The following is a 20,500-nucleotide window of genomic DNA, read 5'->3' as shown; positions in this document are numbered from 1 at the left end:
ACGGAATGTTTACTCCAAGAAAATTAAATTAAAATTATTAAAATCTGTCGGTTCAACATTTAAATTAAGATTAAATAAACGCCTTTATTTGATTAAAGAAATTTGGACATCCCGGTGATGGATTTCCTTTGAGAGCATTCAAAGTGTTCGCGCCCAATAATACCATAAAGCTTAATAAAGCTTTATCGCCATTTTGTTGAAACGTAGCGTCGTTTAAAGGCGGTCGCGACCGAGATAATTAGAATGCAGATTATTTTCCTTGCGAGCGAATTTTAACCAACAAATAACAACACGGACTCTTTGAAATAGATTAATTTACTAATTACAACCTCGAGGGAGTATACACAAGTTGAAGTTTTGCACTTATTCTACTTTGAATTAAGTCTATGAATCCAAATTATATCCACTTAGTGGCAGCAAAGGGCGCCTGCTATTTTAGTATGCTGATTTGTTCCCGTCGAATGAAGAGACACGTGTAAATAACGACAGCATGCTTTAATTTAATGTTTTGTTAATATTCGTAAACTTTGTAAAGGGAAATGGTGCGTGAAAATGATTATGAATGAAAGGGAATAGGAAATGGGGCAATTCACGTTTACTTATGTAACAATACTTTAACCACCTCTTTGTATTGTTAATAAATTTTAGCATAATGGCGGCTTCGCTCGCGTTGATGTCCTAACTACACGTCAAAGATCATCGACGACCACATAAAACCAATTTTTCTGTTCCTCTAGAACAGTATTTTTTTTCTGAATAAAAACTACCCTATGTCCTTTTTTGTACCCCTGTCAATGTATGAACGAAATTTCATGATAGGTTTTAGCCGCGGTTTTGCTCGCGTTGATGCTCCTACTACAAGTTAAAGATCAAGGACGACCACATAAAACTAATTCTTCTATCCCTTGGAAGCAGTATTTATTTTCTGAATAAAAGGTACGCTATGTCCTTTTCTGTACCCCCGACTATGTGTGTACAAAATTTAATTTAAATATCTTCTATTCAGATACAGAATCAGAGCAAAGTTTAATAAACTAAGCTAAATAAACCATAACCTAACCTTGAGGAGGTTCACACGATAATTTGCTTTTAGTGTTTTGCATCTCGTGAAGGTTAGCTCCGAATCTCTCCAATTTTACAAATACATCGAAGAAGACTTTTGATTTTGATAGGACAAATAAATCAAAATGCATTGGAAAAACAGGAAGTGAAAGAAGACGCTATGTGGGTGTATTTCCATATTCACAACGAGTTGTGACTAAAACTTTCACGTATAGTGGCCGATTCCGGCTGCGGCAGATGTCGAATAATCAGAAGTTTGGAATTTGACGAGAAGCGATTTAAACAGTTGGCAATCTGCTCAATTGAACATGAATCTATGCTGAAATAATCGTCGCATTCGACGTCTGCTCATTTCGTTCGGGATGGATGACCACCTGCTAACTTATTTTGGCATCTATCCGAGCTACGCATTTTGGCATCTAAGTCCAGCACATACACTTAACGATCCATGCTACTTCTCAAGGTTGTTAAAGTCACCTAGAAGTAGTCTACATTTTTGACAGTTCTGATGGAAGGATACGGTAATACGGGAAAACTCCGGGGCGGGTAATTATCCAAAGGGAAATTTTTTTGAGAATTCTCTAGCAAAGGGGATGAAGGATGAATAAGTGGGTCATGAGTAATTTAAATAAATGGCACTTTTTAAACCTCAATCACTCGAAAAGTGTCATAGGTTTTAGAAAATTCCACAAATGGCGCGGTAAACGCCATCTGTAGTACGATGCTACATTTTAGGATTACGTATGCTCCAACAAGGTCCAAACTGTTAATACTGTTAAGACAGCAGGTAAAACTTGGTCTGTATTCTATTGGAGCTGTCTGTTACGCGCTGATGAGATCCAAGAAGATCGAAATCACGATCCGCGTCTGGCAGTTTCGACAGAATACAGATCACTTCGAATTATTTTATTCGATTATGGTAACGTGCCTATCACGTTGAGGTTAGTTACGCTGGATTTCGTTTCAGCAAGTAGATATCCACAAAAGTGGACCTTGTTGGAGCATACGTAATCCTAAAATGTAGCATCGTACTACAGATGGCGTTTACCGCGCCATTTGTGGTATTTTCTAAAACGCGCTGTTAAGACAGCAGGTAAAAGTTGGTCTGTGTTCTGTCGGGGCTGTCTGCGACGCGCTGATGAGATCCAAAAAGATCGAAATCGTGATCCGCGTCTGGCAGTTTCGACAGAATACAGACCACTTCGAATTATTTTATGTCATAGGTTTATTTATGAAATTTGAGTTTCCAGCTGGTCGTGAAGGTTTTATAAAACATGGAGCATTGAAAGTGTGCAGAGATGTAACAGTATAATTACAACATAATAATTTCTACAGGTACTTGTTTGAGCGGTGTGTATCTATATGTATGTACCACAGTAATGTGTATGTTTAGTAGTGTAACACAAAAAAAGACATTTCCAGTTTTCGGCTGTCTAGTAAATGTCAATAAACGGAATTACGATTAAATATTAATAGTGACTGGCCCGGTTCTTCTCATCCTTTGTTCACAAAAGGAGAATACTCCTTATTTGTTATTATTACTGACCCATTTTCATGTTAAGCGATTACTAATGACAGTATGGTGATTACGAGTTATTTATGAACTAGAATGTTCGTGGGAGCATTGACTATTGATTTTCTAAAATACACAGCACACACACACACGTGGAGTTAATTACTTCAGTGTTTGGGTTTACTGTAGGTACAAAGATAAATGTCGAATGGCCACATGAATAGAAAAGTTGGTTTAATAATGTTTATTGCTCTGAACGAAAACAGGTATCAGTTTTATACTTGCAATCGGTTAATTCGAAAATGATTAATAAAGATGTATACAGTAAAAGTTCCTTATTCACGGTTTCCTTATTCGCGTTTTCATTATTCACGGGTGAAAAAATTGCAACCCAGTTCCTGTATTCGCGGCTAAAAATTTCGTTATTCGCGGATGCAATCGGTAAACAGAAAAGAATTTAGTGTCATTTATTAAGAGGATTGACCGCAATAGAACGCTTGTGACTACTGTGAATTTTTCCGAAAACATGGGTGTCTATTCTAAACATTGTGATTTAATGCTGCGCGATAAGTGTCTGATTTTTTGTACGGTAACAGACAAAGGTTCACACTAACTTGACACGTTTTTGGTTTTCAATTATATATGGACATTAAAAGCTTTCAGAAGTGCTTAAAGTTGATGCTTCTTGTAGGACACGTATTTTCAATAGAAATTAAAAAAATAAAAAGTGGCCTTCGGTAGGCTTTAGAACAAAGTTTTTTCTATCTTCCTACAAAATTTCAAACCTCTGTTCCAAACATTAAACTCATCATATCTAGAACCGAGGTTTTTACTCTACGGCGCATGTACTACTGAATCCCCTTAATGTATCGGCAACTTTTGAGTATGTACGGGCTGATGCAGCTTTTATAAAAGATGTAACCGAGTGGAGTAATTCAAAATTCAAAACAAGAAAAAATCACTAAATTTTTGAAACCCTTGTCTAAAGCTGATTATAACGATTAATTTTAATTGTGAATTTATCAATACATTGATTTTATTTTGATACATATTGGTTTTATTTTGGAACCTTAGACCGTATCCCCTATGATTTCATACTAATTACCATTCAATATCCACGGTTTCTGTATTCGCGGCATATTTATGGAATGTACACCCCTCGAATAAAGAGCTTTTACTGTATTATAAAAACGAACCAATTTAAACTTGTTAAAGTAATATATTGTTCTGAATTAACAATATCCCAACGTTGGGCTTCCGATTGGAGTTTTCCTGTGGGTATTTGTGTAGTTGTTTCAGACGAACACATACATTTCACCCAATATTCTTTTATGAGGATAGTAATGATGATGACCGGAATTAATCTTTGCTCTTTGTAAAAACCACAAAGAAAAACAATTATTCGAGCAAAATACACTTCAGAAAAATCATAAGTATTTATATTAATTGTAGTCTATAATATTATATATGAAACAGTGAAACACATAAACAATACATAAAACAAGATAAAGAAGGTTGGGTATAAATATTCATTTTAAATAACTATACAATTACCTCTGAAAAAGCTCCTATATTGCTAAAGGTGCGGTGGATATAAAAGGTTAGAAATGAGGAGGTGTTAGAATGAGTTATCGAACAGAAGGCGCTACGATAGTCAATAAGAAATAGGCGAGATACATTGGTTTAGTTAGGACATTAAAAATTGATACAGTCCGCAGTAAAACTGTCGCATTTACTTTCTTCTTTCAACTTACTAACTAGACTAGAGCGGTTGCTGACAGAAGGCCTAATTTTACTCGCAACAGACGTTGTATGGAACGTCGTAAACATAGAAAAGAGACACCGGGTAGGAATTGCAACGGATATTAATAAAGAAAAAGAAATAGCATTACACTAATTGATGTGTAAAAAAAAGAGATCCAGATGCAAGAGATTTCTTAAGAATTTAGGGAAGCAATGACGCTTGTATAAAGAAATAATTCCAACCAGGCAGTTTTCAAGCCGACCCTTATCTTTAGTGTACTCGCTCTTTCACTTTTCACTTTGTCTATATTACTGGTGAAACATTTCCTATCTTAACAAGGTTGTATTCCAAACGCAGCGAATGAGTACAGACCGAAGTGGATACAGGAAAGAAGATACGTCCATTCTTACAAATAATTTGTTGCGGAATTTGCAAATTTTGATTGTCCCAATTATACCTACCTTACACCTTTAGAACTATTCACGCTAGATATAATTTCCTCGGCTTCCTTCCAAATGATGGTACAAGTCTTCATTAACATAAGGTCGTCAGTCCTAAGAACACGCACCTCCACTTTTTCCTATCCTGACCTAATCTTCGCATTTCCCTAAAACTAGAACAACCCACATCCTTTACTATTTGCGAACAGTAATCTAATCTAGGTCTCCCTCTATCCCTCCTAACTCCCGTTTCTGCCTCTAATATGTCTCTGACTAGACCTTCATACCTAAGAAGTGTCCAACTAATCTACCTCGCCTATTTATTATTGACTTCGATAGTCTTCTGTTCTCCTATCCTTTCTAATACCTTTTCATTTCTAACCTTCTCTATCCACGGTATCCTCATCATTCGCGTATAACACATTTCGAACGCTTCTAACCTTTTCTTTCCGCCGCGCCCACTGTTCATGTTTCGCACCCGTACAGCGCCGCGCTCCAAACATACACCTTTAACAACCTTTTTCAAATTTCTAAATTAACTGTTCGTGAGCATAGAAGTGACTTTTTTTTATTGAAGGTGACACAACTCTACTATATCCTCTGCTTGATATCCCTACTACTCCTTCCGTCGTGACTTATGTGACTTCCTAGATAACTAAAATTAGCCACTTCTTCTATTATTTTCGTACAATACTGTTTTGTCAGTACCGCTTCCATTTTATTTAAAGCTATCGCTAGGTCCTCCTTGCTGATAGTACTATATCATCTGCAAATCTAAGCATACTAATCTTTTGCCCCATGTATATCTATCCCTACAGTTGTACTGACTTTAATAATGTTAATTGCGTCTTCGATGTATAGATTAAAAAGTAACTGTGCATCCCTGTCTGACTCCCTTCCTAATATTTACTTCTCTACGTTGCTGCTCCAGCTATATAACTGCCTGTTGCTCTTTACACAAAGTAAGTATCACTCTTCTTTCTTTGTAACTCATCCCTACATTTTTAAGTATATTTGACATCTTATCGCATTTAACATTGTTAATAGCTTTTTCTGATTGTACAAACCCTATGTACGCAATCGTTCTTTTTTCTATAGTTTTCTCTATTGTTACCCGTAAAGATAGAATCGCCTCCCGCGTTCATCTATTTCTTCTAAACACAAATTACTCTTCCACTAATAGTTCTTCTGCCCTTTTTTCCATTCTTCTGTGTACAATTCTCGTTAAGATTTTTGACGCATGGGAAGTTACACAAGTCTGACAAATATAATAAAAAACTTAACGAATTAGTATGTTTGAAAAATATTTTTGCATGATATTAACCTAAATTTAAGCCCTAATTAAAACGTTAGCTTAAGATAAGAAGAAATGGATATGCGAAAACTACCAGTCTTCGTTCAGAAAATCTTATGATGTTGATGAAAGAATTGATGATTTTAAATTGTTAACAAACTTAATATTGTTGATGAATGTTATTAACCAAAATAAGTGGCTCATGATAATTTAAGAGCTGTCTTTCGTTAATTATGTCAACTGTTAATGAATTGTTGATCAAGTATTGATCATACAAATGGCAGTACATGGTAATCAGCCCTTATTTGCTACCGTCCTTCGCTTTAGGCGTTCAGCCTCTTAAAATAGCACTTTGCCGATGTCCGTCATATTAGTATTACCTGTTGGGTATCTTTCAAGTGAAATTTGCAGTTGGCCGAGCATAAACAAAATCGAAAATGGCAAATGTATCGTGAAAGCAGTCAAATGATATATCAGTGTGGAAACATTCTCTTTAGTTAAAACATAATTTTATCGGTACAGCGCCTACATCCCGCTCTCGCCTTGCTCTAAGCAATCATCGCCACTCCATCTGCTGTCGGTTAATCGCATTAACTATCATAATACGTTACATACTTTGATGTTTTGCGAAGCAGTTTATTCAAGCAGCAAGGCAACGGCGTTCGGGGAAGTCCTTTTGATTTGCCACTCGAAAAGCTGCAAACTCAGCGCACCATGAATTGTAAAATATCGGCAATCACAAAGGGTACAAAACTCTATCCTTATCTATATTATATGTGAAATACAAACATACAAGGTGTCTCGGAAATAGTGGCCCAGGGCTATTCTAAAAATTGAAATTAATGACTGAAAGCTTCAACGTTTTCGAGTGATCTAAACCTTTTTAAGGTTATTAAAATTTAATGTCTGAAAGCTCCAAGATTTTCGAGCGATTTGAACCTTTTTAATGTTAAGTTGAATGTTAATTGCTTTTAGATTTTCTAATTATACACTATTTTTCATCAGTAATCTAGAATATTTGAAAGGTAACATCTGGAAGCAATGTACAGTGCATCTCGTGATAAACGCCACAACGTAGGGGGTGTAAAAAATATGCACAAAAAGTACCCTAATTAATGAGCCGCTCAATGAGAACAGTTGCCAGTTTGACAGTCGCATTATCTTACCGCCCTACTCGTGACCTTCGCAACAACTGGTACACAGACAGGCCAGTTGCACGTGTGATGATTGGTAGTAGTAGAAGTCGTTACTGTTCGATTGTCAAAGTTACTGCTGTTACTACATAATATAAAAATATGGACGGTGCAATGAGAATAATTCCTCTACATGCTTCCTTTTTAATTTATATCAAAATATCTACAACCCTATTTTGTTTTTGACATTTTACACATTGTAATAGGAGAAAGGAAATCAATTTGAATTTCAAAATTCCATTGACCGTGATATTAAACCCGAAAAACAATATCAATCCAATATTTTAGATTATCCATTTCCAAGGAGTTTAGAATTTTTTGGGCTCTGTTCAGTTAAAGAATTAGATGGCATTCATGGAATGTCTGTTTGCCACCTTTTTAAGCTTCTCATACCTTCTCATGTGAACAAATTTCATTCATCATTTTATATAATGTTTGATCGGTGATACTAGCAAGAATATTAACGACAAAAATGTATTTTGCATTTTACAAATAGAAAATACGTTTGAAAACGTATTTTAAATAAAACACAAAATGCTTTCCTGAAGAAAGTATTTATATGCAAGTTAAAAATAGGTATTCTTTATTTTGTATTTGCATTTTAAATGCAAGTATATAAAATAAATCACATCTCTGATGTTAATGTATATTACTGAGTTCTATTTTTTTTTCGTGTACTTTCTTCTCCCTTAATTTTTCAGGAGTACTAATGCGTCCATATTGTTTTTAAGTAGGGATGTATAACCCCATCTCTTTTTTCCACCTCATTAGTCATTTGTTCATTTAACCAATAAAAAATCCGTGGGTGAGCGTCAGCCACCCCTTGTGTTATTTTAACACTTTTAAGCTGCGGCTTCAAAGTGCTCACCCTTACCACGTTTGCTTGATAATGCGATATCTCAAAGGGAAGAGGCATTGGATGCATTTGTTATCCACGCACAGTTGCCAACCAGATATCTTGACGATGGGTGCTGAACGTGATCAAAGCAGGTGGCAACATTGATTGTGATTATGTGCTATGAAGTGTGACAGCTGACTAAAAGGCCTTGTATCACACGTAATGTCCATGTACATACGCTTATAGGTGCATGTCGAAGGTACAAAGGGTAATTCATTACTTGCTTGCTCGGTTTTTTACTCGGTTGGGATAAAGTTAGCGCTGGCAACATTAATAAAGAAGCTTGACGGTCTATTGGACAAACAAATTAGGCATTGGCTGTTATTTCATGGTCCTTTGTGAAGGGATTTGTAACAAACTCAGTAGAACCCCTTTGTATAAAGGCGTACTTGTGTCCTAAACCCTTTTATGGTTATAGGTAGATGAACCCACAATATATCGTGTAAAATTATCATAACCAGTCAAAAAAAAACTTTTTGACTTGGGAGTCTGACTATGCACGAGGTTTGTTTAAAAAGTATGGCAAATTTTGTATATTTTCAAAAATTATGTATTTCTTCATGGATATCTATTTTGTCCCCTTCAAAGTAATTCTCACTAGATATTATACCCTTGTGCCAATGTTTTCTCCTATCCTCCAAGCATTTCAAAAAATCATTTTTTGTGATCTTGTTCAGCTCCTCCTTCGATGCTGTCTTTATCTCCTCAATCGTAGCGTACCGTCGTCTTTTCATGGGCCTCTTCAGTTTCAGGAATAAGAAGAAGTCACAAGGGCCTGATTTTGGGAATACGGTGGCTGCTGCATTATTAGTGTGTTGTTTTTGGCTAAAAATTCGCGAACGAGCAACGATGTGTAAGCAGGGACGTTATCATGGAGCAAAAGTCAATTTTTGTTCTTCCACAAATCCGAGCATTTCTGGCGGATTGCTTCGCGCAAATTGCTCATAGCTTGCAGGAAATATTCCTTATTGACCGTTCTACCTTGTGGCAAGAACTCATGACAAGGGTTGCCACCCATACTTTATTATAAAGTATTGCACTCTATTTCGACTGTGCGTACGTTATACTTTACAAGACACATAAAGTACGCAAAAATACTTTATTTAAGGCCTTAAGTAAACATCGTAATTTTGTAAGCGATTATTCTAAATTCAGAGTATTTTTACATCAATAGTATTACACAGAAAAATGGAAAGCCATATTTACGGAACAACCTGATTTCCCAAATCTGTTCAAAGTAGTGTCACTTTTGCTATCCGTTCCGGCCACTTCAGCATTTACAGAAAGAGTATTCTCTGTTATGAACGCAAAGTGACGGGACGACAGGAATAAAGCTTCATTAAAACTAATTAAAAATGAACTTTAAGTTTACTTAAGTCTTTGTTTGCCATGTTTAGAGGCTATTAATGTATTTAAGGGCGACAGCAGTTTGTTACTGGCTGCTAGGTGTAACAAAAAATATTTTTTAAAAACTAAAAATAAAATACTTTATTTTTATGCTGAGTACTTTTTTTTTTAACCTTTTAGTCGAGAAATACTTTATGTAAAGCCTGAAAAGGTGGCAACCCAACTCATGATGCATCACGCCCTTGCAATCGAAGAAAACTGTAAGCAAAACCTTTACGTTCGACCTAACTTGGTGCGCTTTTTTCTATCTTGGCTCATGCGACAGCTTCCATTGGGATTATTGAGCTTTGATTTCCACGTCATAACCATAAACCTATAATCCGTCACCAATTATTACCCTCGGCAACAAATCTGGGTCGTCGTGGACAGAGTCCAACAGCTCCTTAGCAATGTTAATGCGATGCTGTTTTTGGTCGAAGATGAGCAATTTTGGTACGAATTTCGCGGCGATCCGTCTCATGCCCAAATCATTGGTAAAAATCGAATGGCAGGAGCCAATTGATATGTTTAGGTCTTCAGCAACTTCTCTAATGGTGATTCGACGATTGGCCAATACTATTTTGTTCATTTTCATCTTTAGAAGTACAACTTCTTATTCCGAAGCTTTCTTTTACTGGTTTCACGCAAGCTTTTAGTTTTCATTTCTTCTGTAATTTCCACCTACCTATAGTTCGGATCGAAAAGTCACGCAAACACTGTTGAAAATCTTTATGTTAATTTATTTATAAAAATGCGAAAATTAGCTCAGGATAGGAAAAAGTAGAAGAGGTGCGTATCCAACCAGTCTTAAGACTGATATTAGTGATAATGGCTGTGTTATCAGTAGAACCCAAGGAAACAAGAATTTCATTAAATTACAGAAATATTACAATATAATAAACCTATTTAATAAGCTATACGGAAAGATAAAAACTGACGATTAAGGACGCGTCAAAATAAGCCATGTAGGTAGGTAGAAAACATGAATAACTTCCTAATTAAGCAAAATAATAGCAAAATGTTTTGACTTTACTCCTGACTACACGTTTACCTACTCAAAATGATCGTAATTATACGCATTTCTATGTGGCTCCGAAGTAAACAACAGCACCTACGTAAAATATAATTAATATATTTCTCACTACAATCCTCGTTTAATGCTAAAATAACAAACAGAAACCACCTGAAGTTTGTGTCTACGTTGAATTAATTTGAAGATTTACGAAACGGTTGTTTGTGATTTTAACACATTACCACCATTTTTTTTTAATTAAAATAGTGAGTTCCTTTTCGCGATACATCACTGCTTTAGTTACGAGTACATCTTTAAAAAACCTAATTTATTTTCATCATCCATTGTTTTCCTTCTTCTGATCCTCCCAGTATTTTTTCTATACTTGGTATATTTCATTTAGTCCAGTGATTGACATAAAAAGCGCACACCAGGAGCATCTAGCTTTTAAATAAGGGAATAAGAAATTTTCATCAAAATCGATTTTGTCCGGAAGGATTGACAGGTTATGTTTCCCTGTTGAGTGACCATTTGCCTTACCTGTAAAATTTTTTGCAAAATATGAATTTTTTATTCGTTCTTCCCGTTATTTCTCTACCTGTTCTGTTTTCTTCTTTACCCACTCTTCAGTTATGTTTTCTCCTTTTTCTTTTTATACCTACTCTTGCATATAAATCCGCTCTCTCGTATTATCATTTTGTTATTCTATTCCAGTCTTTCTTCTTTTTTTTTGTCCTTATTATATGTCCACCACATTTAGTACAATAAGCGAATTGAAAATTGAGCACTCAATCATCAAAGGGCAGCATCATCTTTTGAAAAATAAGTACGTAGTGGTATCTACAGGAAAATGCGTTCAAATACCTTCAGTCATCTTTTCATATAAAATAATAAAGTAATATAAGTCCAAATAAATACGAATTTTGAAGGGTGTTACTGTTTATTCAAAAAATTCTGAAAGTTCGGTTATTTTAGGGCAGGATTCAAAGAAGCAGGAAGTATTTTCAGATGGACATAATTGAAAAAACATATTCTACACTTTCACCAAATTGTGCTATTTCACTCCTCCGATATATGAAGAAAAATGTGCAATTTCGATGTTCAGTAAACATTTTGTGTTCATCATCATCATAAGGTCATCAGTCCTAAGACTGGTTGGACACGTACCTCCACTCTTTCCTATCCGGAGCTAAACTTCGCATTTCCCTAAAACTAGAACAGCCCTCATCCTTAACTATTTGCGAACAGTAATCTAATCTAGGTCTACCTCTACCCCTCCTAACTCCTGTTTCTGCCTCTAATATGTCTCTGACTAGACCTTCATGCTTGAGAAGGTGTCCTACCAACCTATCTCGCCTATGTTTTATTGACTTCCATAGAGTCCTCTGTTCTCCTATTCTTTCCAATACCTCCTCATTTCTAACCTTTTCTACCCACGATATCCTCATCATCCGCCTATAACACTACATTTCGAACGCTTCTATCCTTTTCTTTTCCGCCGCTCCCACTGTCCATGTTTCGCACCCGTACAACGCCGTGCTCCAAACATATACCTTTAACAACCTTTTTCAAATTTCTAATTTTTTTTTTCGCGAGCATAGAAGTGATTTCTTTTTATTAAAGGCGACACGACCCTGCGCTATCCTCTGCTTTATATCCCTACTACTTCTTCCATCCTCGCTTATCTGACTTCCTAGGTATCTAAAATCAGCCACTTTTTCTAATTTTTCGTCTCCTATCTTTATATTCGCTGTTTCCCTACTTTTTCTTCCCTTGCATATCAGTATTTTAGTTTTACTTTTATTTATTTTCATACAGTACTGATCTGTCAGTACCGCTTCCATTTTATTTAAAGCCATCTCTAGGTCCTCCTTGCTAGATTTTTTTGTGTTATCTACTGTAATAATATTGTATTCTTAAGTTTAAAGTATAACATTAATATGAAAATTCATTTAATGTTTATCTACTACGAATTACCACAAATTAATTTCCTCAATAATATAAGAATACCTATAATTGGCCCAACATTAACAAAGAAAATTAATAATGTGTTTTTTATATGAGTATACGTATATTATATTATCATATAAATACGTATACAAGAGCCTCTTTTTTGTTGATACTTGAAACAACCAAGTTCAGACAAAGGACAATCAGTTTATACGATAACTATTCGTCATTTATTTTATTTCGTAGGTCACGATGTTGCCCGACTGTGGGTCATTATTTAATACTCAGTCCATTTTCATTGTTTAAACACGACGTTTGTAATTTTTCGTTGCTTTTAGCAGCCATTTTATCACATTATTAAAAATTGTTTTGTAATCATCAAATATTGCTATTGAAACTGTGAGTTAGTGGTGAGTTTGATTGTTAATAAATTATTGTGCAAAATATATGAATTGATAAACAAATAACGAGATTGTGTACTACCTCAATTTTAAATGGATTAAGAGATAAGCTTCGGAGTAATTCAGTTATTGGTTGTTGCAGATGAAGGATATCAAAACTGAAGAACTGGAAGTCCTGCGGTCATATTATGAAATTGGAGTTGACTGTGCTATCTGAATAAAAATTCCTGATTTTCGTTTCCAACATATGAATAGGCATGAAGGTAAGTGAAATAAATTTATTTTCTGAACGATAATTGCATGGGTATTTATCGGAAACGTGACGATTTGATAATTTGCGTTAATCACTCTTCCAAATGATAACAAGAGGGTGCATTAAATTAAGTGATTTTTGTGAACAGCACTGTTCATTTCTAAACGAGTTTCATATATTTTTTAAATTAATAGATATTAGTTCGCCTACAGTTTTAGTTAAATTATATATTGTACAAGAAAATTCGATGGATTGTTCAGCGAGCAAACCCTAAATTCACATGAAAACGTTCGAAAAACCTAAAATCCAAGATGTCGAGTCATTAAGCCTGTTTTCGTCAATTTAGTGGAATTGCCATTATTTTCATTATTTTGCGATACAACTTGTCTAGTAATCAATTAAAATTTCAAAAATATATACAAATTGTTCACAACAATTGTTTTACCATAATATTGTCTTCTTCTGTTTGAAATTGTTACAAAATTAGCATAAATACTAAAAGTTTACAAATTTTATGGGGTGGAAACAACAAAAGGGAGGGATAAGGTAAGACATTAAGTTTTTGAAGACAAATTTAAATTTAATAATGGAGAACTATTCACATCAATTTGATCATTTAGTAAAATATTTAATTTATTGTATTCATTAATATAAAGACTTTCATCTATGGATTTTTGGTAATTCTTTTAAAATTTGAAAATTATCATTAAAAGTGTGTTTTCTGCTTTCCCATTGGTATAGCTCCTCCTGTGTTTGTAATACTTTGATTGAAGGATCTCCCAGTTTGTCCCACATAGACTTGATTACAGTCCCCACATTCCAATAAATAAACTCCAGATTGTAATCCTTTATCTTTATTATTTTTTACAAATTTGGCTAGCGTATTACTGGTTGTAAAGGGAGTAACTATGTTGTCTAATTTTTGCAATTCGTGCTTTATTTTTGAGTAGGTAATTGAACTATACTTATTAATTAATAGTTAACTTTAATTTATATTAATNAAATTAAAAATAAAAAAAACACCAAAAACAGTTGACTTAGGTAAAACACAATGTTAATAGCAGGTATTTTCAGAAACAACAGCAAATCTACACTAGGATGTTTAATACAACTTATAGAATATTTATATAAGTAAAATCCTTAAATCATATCCTTGCATATAACATAAATGAATCGCATATACACTTTTAACAAGTTTCAATTTTTTATTAATAAATGCAGTCAAATACAAGCTTCTTTTATGTTTTTCACGAAACCTGACCGATAAGGAAAATTTAGTAACTTTTAAAATTTCATTTTATGTTGTTAAAAAAGCTCCACTAAAATCGATTTCCTCTTTGTTAATAATAACATTTTCTCCTATTTCGATTTCATTTCAGCTGAGGTAATTTTTTCAATTTGTAATTGTCCTCTTCGTTGGCAGTAGTGTCTGGAATGATTAATTGTCCCAACTCCTTGTACAAAAGTATTTCTTGATCTAATGGCGTGTAACTCATCTTATCTATTATTTTGAACTTTTTTTACTAAGAATTTTTTTTTAATGATTTCACGTTAAAGTATTAGCATTACTATTTGTTCTAATCACATCGTTCGTTTTAAAACGTAATGCCTTAAATTTCAATTTTAAAGGTTTTTTGATAAATAATACGTTGCATTCTTTTCTCTGAGTGTACATATGCAGGGTTTATCCGGAAAGTAATAGGACTGAGTCGATTTAAAAAAATTTATTAAGCCAATCGTTACAATTCTTTAAAAATTTCCAAATAGGCTCCTTGTGCGTCGATGCAGCGCTGCCAGTGCCATTTTCGAGCATTGAAGGCGTCACGGAAGGCATTCTCCGGAATAGCGTTCGTTAAGAGCCGCGGTGCATGCTGCTTGGATTCCCTCTGTCATCTCAAAATGCTTGCCTTTCATCGGCCTTTTTGAGGCTGTAGGGCGGCTGCGGAAGCGTTGGGATGCCGGCCTTGGTCAGGTAGCTGTCCACAAGAAAGGCGGTGTGAGCCGGGGCGTTGTCGTGGAGCAACTTCCAGTTGGCTGCGATGTCTTGTCGGACCCGATTGACCCTTCGTTTGAGTCTCTTCTGCACTTCCACGGAAAACTTGGCGTTGACGGTTTGTCCAGGAGGAACAACTTCATGGTGGACGATGCCTTTCATGTCAAAAAAGACAATGAGCATCGTTTTCACTTTGGATTTGCCCATTCTTCCCTTTTTTGGGTGAGGAGACGCCGGCGTGTGCCACTCGGAAGATTGCCTCTTTGTCTAGGCATCATACTCAAAGATCCATGACTCGTCACCTGTGATTACGTTATTCAAAAATTGGGGGTCACTTTTACACATGTTTAAATTTTCTTGGCACACTTCTACTCGCCGCAATTTCTGGTCGTCAGTGAGCATTTTTGGAACCATCTTTGCGCACACCTTGCGCATGTTCAAATGCTCCGTCACAATGTCATGAACCACAGATTTTGGTAGGAATGCCCTCTACCGAATCCAGTCGCGGTGGAAGGAAATCAGTCCTATTACTTTCCGGACAAACCCTGTATATGTTTTCCAGCATTTAACATTTTATTTGTCAACATTAAGCATGCTTATACAGAAAATTCTGCGAAACCCTCAAAAGTCGAACTTTTTGCGAATAAGCCGGGAAATTTCATTGCGGAAAATTCCCTAAGTCTACACCTAATTTACCCTGGGTGAATGGCGAATTCCTACGAGTAATTCTGGTGCGATAAATAAAGTCTTAACTCCTTCCAGAGGTGTTTTGCTACGAATCCTCAAAAAATCATTTCTTTTGTAAATAGGTCGAGAAATTTTAGTGCGAAAAAGTTCCCTATATCCACAAGTAATTGACACAGGATGAACGGCAAAGCATCACGAGTAATTTTCGTGCTGAAAACGAAGTCTTACCCCTCTCCGGGGTGTTTCGCTGCGAATCCCTAAAAACCACATCTTTTGCAAATATGAACGGCAAATTCCCACGAGAAACTCGGACACAATAAATGAAGCCTTAACTCCATCTAGCGTTTTTTACTGTGAAACCCCAAAAAATCTTTTTTTGCGAATAAATCGGGAAATTATATCACGGAAAATTCCTTATATCCACAATTACTTCTTTCGGGGTAAACGTTATATACCCACGAATGAGTGGCAAGCGATAAATGAGTTTTACCCGCTATCAGGGGGTGTTTAGCTGCAAAAAATCACTTCTTTTGCGAATACATTAGGAGATTTTATCGAGGAACATTCCTCAACACTATATGTAATTCGCCCGGGGTGAATTTTCCCACGAGAAACGCCCACGCCATATATTTGTAATAAATGTTATCGCATTCCTGGGATGTTTTGCTGAGAATCCCCAAAAAGTCACTTCTTTTGCGAATTCTTTTCCCGATTTATTTGCAAGAAGTAATTTCTTGGGGATTCACAGCAAAACACCCCTACGCGAAAGTTGTGGCAATTTGCCGTTCACCCCGTGCGAAATTTTTCACAATAAAATTCCCCAACCCTTTCACAAATAAAGCGTTTATTTAGGAATTCATAGCAAAACACTCTCGGAGGGTGTAAGACTGTATTTTTCGCGCGTGAATTAATCGTGGGAATTTGTGGTTTACCCCGTCGACATACGGAATTTTCCATAACAAAATTTCCTTGGTTGTTTGCGAAAAAATGATTCTAAGGGAATTCGCAGAAGCAAACCCCTGAAAGGGGGTAAGATTTCATTTATCGTGCACGAATTACTAGTAGAAATTAGGCGTTCCCCTCCCGAGTGAATTAGTTGTAGACTTGGAGACTTTTCCGCAATGAAATTTCCCGACCTATTCGCAAAAGAACTGACTTTTTGGGGATCCGCAGCAAAACACCCCATGGAGGGGGATAAATCTTCATTTGTCGCAATTTCGCGCATTGTCATTCTGTCACATCAAATTAACGGCAAATTCCTATCAAGGTAATTGTTGTCAAACATTATCTTTTAATAACAATCGCCCTAGGTGTTTTGCTAACTTATACTAAGTCAGCAAGACATTCATTAACTTTTAACAATAAGAAACAACAAACTTTTTTCTTTCACAACTATAATTAGCGACTATTTAGCGGAAAATTATCATTTGAAAGAGTTTGCTAACTCTATACACCTAGAAAATTCCCTTCCCTTGAGTAGCTACAACGGTTCTTGTGACATTCTATGCTTGACAGTCTTATCTTTTCGATGGTTTATGTGGATTATAAATTGGTAGGTGGGGTGTGCATTTTTGCAAATTTGGAAGAAAATAAGTTTTACTGTAACTTTTACGCCTGGTGTACATTGGAGCGGTGGTTTCTCCTGGGCTATTTTGCCATGGTCCATGGAGTTTTGATGTCCCAGACGTTTCGTCATTCTTCGTCACTGTGCCAAGTCACCACTAAAAATGTCATCAGGAAGGAACGACGAAACGTCTGGAACTTGCGGAAGAATCCACCACATCAAAATAATTTTTGACTGATTATTTTCATTTTAAGGATTTTTTATGCGTCGGAGGACATAGACGTATTAGTTTTCTGAATAAATATGAAAATGCTAGTTTTTGCTTAATTTTAAACACTTACCTGATTTTCTAGATTTATGTTCTTTGTTTCAGATGTATGGTAATGGTTGGATCTTGTACTAATTGGGCGTGCGTGAAATGGTAAGTTCTTTCAATCATTTTAATCGATTTTGAAAATCAAGAAACTTTTTTATTTGTTTCAGGTAAGAAGGTGACGATTGTGCTGATACCTGGATTCATCCTCAAACCATGATGGAGTTCTACAACTTCCTACCACACGAAGTAGGAAAATGAATCGGTTTTGAGTCTTGTAAACATCCATGTAATTACTTCACGTTTTAAATAATTCTATTCTATAAAACATGTGAAGAAAAGTGGATTTATTAAACAAAACCGAAGGGAAATAACTTCAGCTTCTCTAATTCGTGAGTTTTTAATTTATAATTATTTCTATTTTTATTTTGGTTGTACGTCTATTTTGCTTTTTCTACTTTGATTTTTTCTGGTTCGTTTCAGTTAAATATATACAAATAAAATGAGTTGTTGTACAAAAGTAATTCTTGATCTAATGACGTGTAACTGTTTTCTATCATTTTGCACTTTTTTTTAACCCATGCTAACTATACTAATTGTAAGTACAACACGTTACAACAGAAATGGGGGGTAAAACCGTCGAACACGTACTCCAACGAATTTATGTATAAGCAATGTTATGAAATTCTGCATCACACGTTGTAAATCCCCATAGGCACGCCACTGGAAATCAAAGATGTGTCCTTTCGATTGATCCTATTGTTTCAATTTATTATGTATAGAAAATTCTTATTATCTATACTTTATACTATTCATATTAAATCATAACGACAACATTTTCATTTTAATCGCTTTTGAAGATTAAGATTTTTTTTATCTTTTTCAGGTACCTAAGACGGTGACGATTGTGCTGATACCTGGATTCGTCCTCAAACCATGATGGAGTTATACCACTTCCTTCCCCACGAAGTAGAAAAATGAATTGGTTTTGAGTCTTATAAATATCTATGTAATTATTTTACGTAAATTGGTATTCCTATTAGCACATTTTAAATATTTTTTGAACGTATGTGAACAAAAGTGGATTTATTAAACAAAACCGAAGGTAAATAACTTCCGTTTCTCTAATTCGTAAGTTCTCATACATTATAACTTTTACTTTTGTTATTTATAATTATTTACATTTTTTTTGGTTATACGTCTATTTTACTTTTTCTCCTTTGACTTTTTCTTTTTTTTTTTTTAATTAAATCTGTAGAAATAAAATTAGTGGTCTATTTGAGAGGAGATATTCTCATACATTCATATCTTAAATTAAACAATATTAAATATAAATGTGAAAATTCATTTTCCACTTATACCAATTATAAATTTCCTCATTAACTTGAGGTAATTTATAGTTGGTATAAGTGAAAAATGAATTTTTACTTTAATATTTGATGTATTAACCATTNCAAGTTACATATATATTTTTTTTTTAATTAATTATCTTGTGTGTCATTTTTACATTTATAAAATCTCATTTTTTTATTTCTTTCGTGTAATTTATTTCTTATTGTTTACGTTAATATCTTCTGTTTCTTTTTTAATTAAGTTATTTATCAAAATATTACATGCTTCATTATAAAGTCAGATTATTGTTTCTGTTTAGTAATTTTAATAGGTAAATGTTAAATAATTTATGAAAGTTTACAAACTTTTATGAGACAGGACAGGAAAAATCAATAAATCCACTTTTAAATCAATAATTTATTATGTAATACATATCTTAAGACAATTATAACTTACATTACAGTACATTTATTATAATTAAATAAATAATATAGGAACAAGTATTGTAATAAATTAAGTAGGTACCTACTAATTGTTACTGTAGGAACGAATATTGTCATGTTTAGGCTTATTTAGATAATTGGATTATTTTTAAATTAGTTAGGATAAAATTATTTATTCCATTATTTATCACATACCATGTATATTTTATCTTTAACGATATGCTATTGATTTAAATATTACAATAGTAATAAACAAAAGGGAATGGGGATTTATTTTGGGGAGAGACTGAAAGAATGATTGTGAAAAAGATTGCTAAAGAATGAGTTAATGAAGTATGTGAAAAAGCATGATAGTTACGTAAGGGTGAAAGTTGAAGCAAGAGAGTCGAATGCTTGAGAGTGCAAGAATGAGGAGTAAGGGTGAAAATGGTAGGGCTGATTTGACTGTCAGAGAGGAAGTGTGAATGGGAGAGCGGGTATGTGTTAGAAAGGGGGGTGAACATGATAAAGTGTACGAATGATTGTGAGGGTGAATATCGGACGAATGAAGGAATGCAAGTGTCTTCGTGTCGAAAATGAGTGTGTGACAGAGGGTATAAGTATATGAGAGAGTGAGGGTATAAATGTTTGGAGGGTCGTATGTGGCGAGAATGGGGGTAATAATGAATGTAGGAGTGTTCCACCGTATTCATTCTTGCCCCAATTATTTAGTGAGAATGAGAATAAAGGGTGTAAGAGAGAGTGACAGTGGCTATAAATGAGTTAGACGGTACATGAGAAAGTGACAGAGAGTGTAAGTGTATGAAAGGGGTGCATGACAGAGTGATTGAAGATATAAATGTATGAGAAGGATATACGTGAGAAAGGGCATGGGACTAAATGTAGGAGTGCTCCCTACATTTATTCTCGCCCCAGTATCAAATGTGAATGAAACTAGGGCGTGTTTGAGAGTGACAGAGGGTATAAATGTAGGAGAGGGGTACATGAGAGTGTAACTGAGAGTAATTATCCAGTGCGAATAA

At 34.8% G+C, this 20,500-nt stretch overlaps 1 long non-coding RNA gene across 1 annotated transcript; it reads left to right on the top strand.

Moving 5' to 3' along the window:
- Positions 1-12,798: 12,798 nt before the first annotated feature.
- Positions 12,799-19,051, top strand: LOC108732763. Its single transcript, XR_001937140.2, has 5 exons — positions 12,799-12,902; positions 13,036-13,156; positions 17,764-17,811; positions 17,874-18,095; positions 18,590-19,051. It is a non-coding gene; the product is annotated as an uncharacterized LOC108732763 (long non-coding RNA).
- Positions 19,052-20,500: the final 1,449 nt, after the last annotated feature.

This window comes from Agrilus planipennis, unplaced genomic scaffold, assembly GCF_000699045.2.
Source record: "Agrilus planipennis isolate EAB-ADULT unplaced genomic scaffold, Apla_2.0 scaffold61, whole genome shotgun sequence".
Taxonomy (NCBI): domain Eukaryota; kingdom Metazoa; phylum Arthropoda; class Insecta; order Coleoptera; family Buprestidae; genus Agrilus; species Agrilus planipennis.
The sequence above is the reverse complement of the archived record's forward strand: the minus strand, read 5'-3'. Positions and strand labels throughout refer to the sequence as shown.